Source organism: Megascapheus bottae, chromosome 5 (genome assembly GCF_031878675.1).
Source record: "Megascapheus bottae isolate mThoBot1 chromosome 5, mThoBot2.hap1, whole genome shotgun sequence".
Lineage (NCBI taxonomy): Eukaryota > Metazoa > Chordata > Mammalia > Rodentia > Geomyidae > Megascapheus > Megascapheus bottae.
In genome coordinates, this window is record NC_143513.1 from 74,408,509 (window position 1) to 74,416,982 (window position 8,474).

General features: G+C 41.1%; 1 protein-coding gene across 1 annotated transcript in view; it reads right to left on the reverse strand.

Moving 5' to 3' along the window:
* The window catches only part of Creb3l2 (cAMP responsive element binding protein 3 like 2), a 155,154-nt gene that overhangs the window by 131,814 nt on the left and 14,866 nt on the right, over nt 1–8,474 (reverse strand). The window lies entirely within an intron of this gene.

Consider the following 8,474-nt stretch of genomic DNA (forward strand, 5'->3'; position numbering starts at 1 on the left):
TAATGTAACCCTTCTATTAAGTACAATAAAAAATATATGAAAAAAATGTCATGCCACCACAGGCATAGGCTCAATGCCATAAAGCAAAAAAAAAAGTGGACAGAAATCTGAAAAAGCAGATTCCAAAATTAACTTTTCCCCCTGAAAAATCAATTTATCCTGAGTATTCATTATAATGATGCAAAGCTGAATAATAGAATAGAGTGGGGAGTCACCCCTCAAATCCCCTCCTGACAGTGTCACTCATGAGCCTTTGGAATTGACCATCAGGAAGAGTTTGAAAAAGTTTGGAGCAGCAGATGAGAGAAAGCCAAGAGTACTACTAGCAGAGATTATAGGGGAAAATCTGGAATAGCAGCAGGTTAGATTGCAGATTTTAAAAAAGTTATGCTAATGAGGTTCCTGATGGCAATTATAACATTATTGGGAATTGGACTAAAGGTCACTTTTATATTGCAATTAGGCAAAACAAAACTACAGTCTCAAAACTGGGTTTTTTTAGTCAGGCACTGGTGGGTCATTCCTATAATCTTTGCTACTGGCAGGCTAAGTTCTGATGATCACAATTTAAAGCCAGTCTTGGCAGAAAAGTCCATCAGACTTATCACTAATAAACTGCACAGAAAAAGCTGGAAATGGTAGTGTGACTGAGTGATAAAGCACTAGCCTTGAGCAAAAGACGCTCAGGGACAGTACCCAAGGCCCAGAACCTACGTGTACACGTGCATGGATGCACACACACAAACAGAGGAGAGTTAGATCCCAGAGCTAAAGTGCAAAAGCACCAACACATCAGATCTGATCAGTACCTTAGTTATGTTACATGTCACGGTGGGAGATTTATGACATGGCGAAGGTATACCATGGGGAGACAGCACTGCAGCCTGTCTTTGGCTTTCTTCAGAAACAGACATTATCTTTAGGTTTTACAGATCACGCAAAGAACTGAGAATGGCAGGCAAAAGGTACACATAGTTAAAAGAGGCCCAGGCCTGTGTTGGGCCTTAACTCAGTCTCTGTTTTTTTTTTTTTTTTCTGTTGTTTGTTTCTTTCTTTTTTTTTTTTTTTGCCAGTACGGTGGCTTGAACTCAGGGCCTGAGCACTATGTGGTACCAAGGAATAGAAAGAAGCTAGGTCTTCATGCATGCTAGGCAAGCACTCTACCATTAGGCCAAATACCCAGTCCCCTCAGTCTTTGTTTTGAGAGGGAGAAAATCACTGTTGCCAGGTCACTGTTGCCTGAAGGATGACCAATCCAGAGCCTTTGGCTATACTTGTTTGGAGGGACAGTTTTGCTTATTGTCAGGAGATGATTTAAAGGAAAGGCATTTCTTGTCTGAGGGACAATTTGTCTTGTGTCATGAGACACTTTAGGTAATCCTGTCCTTATGGCTTAGGTCAAAGAACACAGGTTCAAAGTAAAAACTGGGTACTTAGCATTATCCTTCCTTCAGTTAATGGATAGTCACAGCAAAACCAGTTCTTTTTTTAAAGTAAACAATATTTTTTATTAATATCTAACAAGATTCTTTGAAACAAACTATGGGTACATTTGGCAAGATGAAAGTTTCAGTGTGAAAAATAGTTGGGGCCAATGGAAGCTACAGAGCAGAATTATGAGGATGAAAGCCATGATGTGACTCGTTTCCACTGGCATTTGCTTGATTCCAACATGAACAGCAGAACAACAAAACTAATGGTGGTTCATGAAAATACAATCAAGGTTAGAGGATTGAAATCTGACATTGTTTCAATTAAATTTCCCTTAACCTTTTCTCTCTCTCTCTCTCTTTCTCTCTCTCTCTCTCTCTCTCTCTCTCTCTCTCTCTCTCTCTCTCTCTCTCTCTCTCTCTTCCTTTCTTTCTTCCTTTCTTTCTTCGCCAGTCTTGGAGTTTGAACTCAGGGCCTGGACACTGTCCTAGGGCTTTCTCAAGGTTAGCACTCTATGACTTGAGCCACAGCACCACTTCTGCGCTAGTGGTATCAAAAAATCGAACCTAGGACTTCGAGTATGCTAGCTAGGCACACTACCGCTAGGCCATACTGCCGGATCCCTTATAAAAACTTTTTTTATTTCAATGTATAGAGGAGTTATGGTTATATTTTCCAGATAGAGGGTGCATTACTTCTCACACATTGATATCGCTTCTTATGCTTTTGTCCCCATTTTTCTCCCCATCCCCTCCCCTCGTTTTTCCCCTCCTATTTCAAATAAATAGGTAAACATCTATATAGTATACCAGGTAACAAAGTGGGATACAGTAACAATATGAGATTAACCAAAGGGCAACACAAGAGAAGGGAGAAAAACATAATACATAAAGAGTAACAGTCACTTATAATTAAGCTCTTGTTTCCATGGCCTGGAGGTCCATTAATTTGGCCTCATCCTATATGGCCTTATGTATCTAGGGTTTAAGCTATTGTAATCCTCTGCTAGGAGAGTTTTAGATGTGTACTAATTATTGCAGATGAGGGAAACCATTGAACCCATGTTCCTTTGGATCTGGCTTACTTCACTTAATATGATTTTTCCTAAGTCTTGCCATTTCCTCACAAATGGTGCCATGTCGCTCTTTCTGACAGCAGCATAGAATTCCATTGTGTATAAATACCACATCTTGTTGATCCACTCATCACCCGAGGGGCATCTGGGTTGGTTGGTTCCATATCTTTGCTATGGTAAATAGTGCTGCAATGAACATCATTGTGCTAGTGGATTTAGTATGTCTTTGTTTCTGGACCAATGGGTAAATGCCAAGTAGTGGAATTGCTGGGTCATAGGGGAGCTCTCTGTTTAGAGTTTTGAGGAACCGCCACACTGCTTTGTATAATGGTTGAACGATTTTACACTCCCACCAAGGGTGTAGTAGTGATCCCTCCTGACCACATCCCCGCCAGCATCTATTCTTATTAGATTTCTTGATAATGGCCATTCTAACTGAAGTGAGGTGGAATCTTAAGAGTTGTTTTGATTTCCATTTCTTTTATGGCCATTCTTCACATTTCTTCATGTGTCCATAGGCCATTCTTATTTCTTCTCTAGAGAAGACTCTCTTTAAGTCTTTGGCCCATCTTTCAATGGCATGGTTGTTTCTTTGGAGATTTGTTTTAGAGAGATTCAATTTTTTTGAGCTGTAGATATATTTTAGATATGAGGCCTTTGTCTGTTGTATGGTTAATGAAGATCTTCTCCCACTCTGTGGGCTTTCTTTTTAACTTGCTAGCTATGTCCTTTGCCATACAGAAGCTCTGCAATTTAATGCAGTTCCAAGCTATCTTTGATTTGTTGTTTCTGGGTAACAGGTCTTAAATACCCCTTATATTGTACCCATGCTCTGTACAAAGCTGAATTTAAATGTAATGGACTAGTTTATCGGACAGAGGATATCTTGAGGCAGTATAGCATTCAGACTGCAGGATGTATATTCTTGTTTTTGTTTTTGTTTTTGTTTGCTGTTATTGTTTTAATAGTCCTGGAGCTTGAACTCAGGGTCTAGGTGCTGTTCCTGAGCCTTTTTTTGTGTCCAAGACTAGAGCTCTACTACTTGAGCCACAGTGCCATTTTGGGGGTTTCTGAGTAGTTTATTGGTGATAAGAGTCTCACAGGGCTGGGAGTGTGGCCTAGTGATAGAGTGCTTGCCTAGCATGCATGAAGACCTGCATTTGATTCCTTGGTACCACATACACAGAAAAAGCCAGAAGTGGTACTGCGGCTCAACATTAGAGGGATCGCCTTGACAAAGTTCAAAGACAGTGCCCAGGCCCTGAGTTCAAGCCCTGGAACTGCCAAAAAAAAAAAAAAAGCTCACAGACTTTTCTTTCTGCCCAGGCTAGCTTTGAACTTGGATCTTCTCTTTTGTAGAAAGGATTACAGGCTTGCACTACCAGCACCCAGCTCCTATTTTGAAGGAGTGAATAATAGTTTGGCCAGAAAAAGTATGCTTAAACAACGTTCTCCCAAGTAGGATGAGGATGCCAAAGACACTAGCACCACTGAAAGGAAATGAAATACCTAGCCTCCCGTGATCCCACATTCACAGCAGAAGAGGTCACTGGGACTTTTACAATAATGGTCATCAGGAGTTCACGAGAAAACACAGGCCTGGAAGCAAGTGTTAAACTGTGATGTCCTGCTTTACCACGTGCCCAGATCATGAACCCCGGGCTCTATCTCTCTTTGTTTTGTTTTGTTTGGTCACTCATGTGACTTGAACTTCTCCTTTATTGCACTCTTATGCTCAAGGCTATCACTGTGAGGCTTTGTGCAACAGTGCCACTTCCACCTTTCCAGTGATTAATTGAAGATCACAGTCTCGTGGACTTTCCTGCCTAAGATGGCTTGGAATAGAGATCCTCAGATCTCAGCCTCCTGAGTAGCTAGGATTACAGGCGTTGAGCCACCAGCACCCAGGTTCTGTTACTTTTGTTTAGATTAAGAGATAATGTGTCCAGTGGTGTTGTGTCTTTGTAGCCTGAGTTGTTTCTCCTTATCTGGTCAGTACCTCACCTATATGGTACTATATAAATGGCATATATAAAATTTCCAGTTTCTGTCTTTAAAAAAATCCACTCAACTTCCCCTCAGCTCAGAGAGATCTTTGTTGGGGACAGTTGCTCTCTACCACTGGCTTTAATAAAGGACCTCCTAATTTCTATGTTCTGAATCCCATGGGTATAACAGAACCAGAGTTCTTTGCACTAGGGCCTTAGCAAAGATGTCTTGAGGGCATCTAAGGAATCTGTAAAGCTCATCATTTCAGGCTCATGGGTATTAAAGTACAAACTTTCATTTAAGAAGATAGCTCCCATGATACTCTGCTTGTACCAGACAGCCTAGGGAATTGCTTTCCTGGCATTCATGCCCCCCTCTTCAGCATTCAAGTTCTTCAGAGGTTGCTGCTAGCTTGCCATTGACAGCCTGGCACATTATCCCCATGACAACGGTAGTCTTTTTTTTTTGAGTATTTTTAAATGGTTATTATAAAGTTGATGTACAGAGGGGTTACAGTTACCTAAGTCAGGTGATGAATACATGAATACATTTCTTTTGGGGTAAAGTCACCCCTTCCCTTGCTCTCTCCTAGTTTTTCTCTTCTGTCCCTACCCACCAGCTAGCTAGCTCATTTTCAGTATTGTGCCTAGTGAGTATCACCAGGGCATTTGTTCACCCATCGGAGTTTTGTGTGCTTGCAGAATGCAAGAGTTATGGGGTGTGGAAGGTCATCCACTAAGGTTTTGAAAGCAAGCCTGTAATGCTGGGCAAGCAGGGTGAAGCAGGGTTGCAGTTTCTTCAAGAAGTCTGTGAAATGTCACATATGACTCTGATGGAGACACCGGAAGTCAGGCATGCCAGGAACAGGGCATTCCTTACAAGGAAAACTGAAGTCAGCCTGCAGAGCCAGCATAAAAGTGTGGCCACGTGTGCTTGTCAGCAGCAAGATACATCAGAAACATAGCCACAGAAAGGTGTCTTTCCACTCTGCGTGTCTTTCCACTGTGTCAGAGTTTGTTGAATAACAGTGAATTGACAAGCTACATTAAATGTATTGAAGCTGGATAGGGGAAAATAAAGTATGGTCCGCTTACAGCAAATACAGGAGATATCCCTTCATGTACTTTCCTTAAGGTTAAGGAAACAAAGTCATTTTAGGGGAAATGAAGCTGGATAGGCCAAGGAGGGGAAAATTAGACCTGGTGAAACTTGGAAATACAGTATTTAGAAACAAAGACATGTCATCTTTGCTTCAAAGAGAGACAACAGGATGCATTCCTTCTTGAGGAATGCATTTCTCCCAAGAATTAACACTTGCCTGACAGGATAGATGCCCTTCTGAGAAAAATGCTTCTCCAAAACTTAAGCATGACCTTAGTTCAAGGATAAGGATCTGTCTTGTAGCAAGATGAAATGCCCCAAACATCCAGAAACTCAGAAAATATTTGCCTTTTCCACATAACTATTGCTAACAACCAAAATGCTGTGTGTGTCTCCATCTTCCTGTGACAGCACCCACATGCTGTTAGAGTGAGCCCCTGCCCTTCTGTTTATCTGTTTGTCTGCTTTTCTACTTGTCTACTTACTCAATAAAGCTCTGCCAAGTTTTCTTACTGTTGTGGCTTGCCCAGAAATTCTTATTCTGCAATCTAAGTCAAGGACCCTAAGTGAAGAGTTCCTACCTTTAAAGAAACTTCACTAACTCTCACCTGAATCAGGTAATGGTATCAATTTGCTTCTAAGGTCACTTCAGTACCCTAAGCCTTTAGCAACATAGATTCTTGATTCTAGCCTTATATAAACTCTCAGACAGCATATATATATATATATATATATATATATATATATATACATATATATACATATATATATTCGGTTGGTCATGAGGCTTGAACTCTGGGCCTGGGTGCTGTTTCTGAGCTCTTCAGCTCAAGGCTAGCTCTCTACCACTTGAGCCATAGCACACACCACTTTTGATTTCATTGTGGTTAGAGATAAGAGTCACAGGGTCTTAACTTGGGATTTACAGGCATGAGACACGGGTGGCTCACTGACTCACTCAGTATGTTTTACAGTAACACAAAGGTTACAAGATGGTCAGGAAGGGATTAAAACAGGGATCAAGAAGCCTTTGCATAAAGCAAGAGCAGAGAACAAGTGAGAAGAGGGTCATTATAGATGGTCAAATAACCTAAAGAACTAGTCCCTGGAGAGAATGTTCAAATGTAGTCACCCAGGTATGGTGCTGGAATAAAAGTATAAAGCCGAGTTGAGGCAGAGTTGAGTCCAAGCAAGGAGTCAATTCTGGGCTAACTGGATCCAGTAACTTGAATGAGTCAGAGGTGGGAACTGAGCTGAAGCCTTAGGGACAGAGTCAAAAGTTTATCATATCTTACCCTTGACATAAATAGATGGCCTGATGACCTGTCACTCTATTCCTGGAATTGGTATGCACAGTTACTCCCCTTACAATATTGTCCCTCCTTTTGCATATTTTTATATTATTTTATAATGGTCCACTGGTAGCTTAGTATTATTTTCCTAATCTTCCCCTTGTAGAATGGGAATGATTCCATGTGTTTGCACCGTGGAAAGAGTGAAACTTTTTTTTCCTATTGTAGAGGATAACACTTGAAATTGCCTTGAATCTCGTAGGCTTTAAACTTGAACATTTGGATGCTGTTAATACAGTTGGGATTTGGGGAACTCTTAGAGAAGGAAGAAATCCATTTTGTATTGTGATACAGACATGAGCCATTGCAATCCAGGGACAGAATTATATGGTTTGGGTCTGAAGTGGCTGACAGAGGTCTATGTGTTAAAGGCTTGGTCCTCAGTTGGGTGCTCTTGGGAGCTGGAAGAACCCTTAAGATGTAGGCCTGGAGAAAGCACTTATTGGAATTGCAACCCCTCTGTCTCTCCTTTTGATCTCCAGCGACCTTAGGATGAACAGAACAACATTGCTCTACAACATTGTACGGGAACTTGTTTGTGAGAGAGAAACTACATTTTGAGAGACTGAATTGGGAGTCTTCATTGGAGAGCTGTTGACTGCAGGCGGACCCCCATCTGAAAGACCTGCAGTGCAGACTGGAGCTTGCACAAAGCTCTTAAAGTAAAAAACCACATGTTTGGGGTGGAGATCCAAGCTCAACTAAAGCAAACCACACAGGGAAATATTCAATGAAAAGCATTGGTTATCTCATATTGTTACAGTATCTTACCTTGTTATCTGATATATTGTATGTATGTTTATTTGTTTTGTTTATTTGAAATAGGCTAGGGAAGGAGGGGAAACAAGATGAGGGGAGAGGGTGGGGGGAGGGAAATGGGGACAAAAACATGAGAAAGGGTAGCAATGTTTGTGAAGTAATGCACCTTCTGTCTGGTGAATATAATGTAACCCTTCTATTTGTTACAATAAAAATACATTGAGTAAGAAGAAAAGCATTCTTTGTAATGAAGCATTCCTGGGCTTAAGCAACCTGACATCTACAATTCAATGAATGACCTATCTCACCTCTAGCCTCCTCCACCCAGCAAGGCACCAAATAGATGTGACTTTGACCCAGTATCCTGACATCACTTCCAGCCAGGATATACAGTATGCCACAGAATCTAGGCAAGTGACCTTGAATCTAAATGTCCATAACTGAGCTGTCAGGAACTGTTACTCCCAGAATGATAATGCATCTCTCTGCAAATGGAAACAGCAGGTCATTCATAGTGATGGAAAACCGAGTAATAGAACACCCATTACTCACTTTGTAACCACTTTTAGTTATCACTTCAACTGCGGTCAACTTGGGTTTATACAGTGTGTGTTCCATTCACAGTTACAGGCTTCAGTGAAGACTTTGGAATGTTCCCATGGACAGAATAGAGGACTACTATATTTGAAGAGATGATTAGGTTAAATGAAGATGTGAAGGTTAGGTCATTACAATGGTCTTTTAGAATCCTTATAAGAAGACACCGG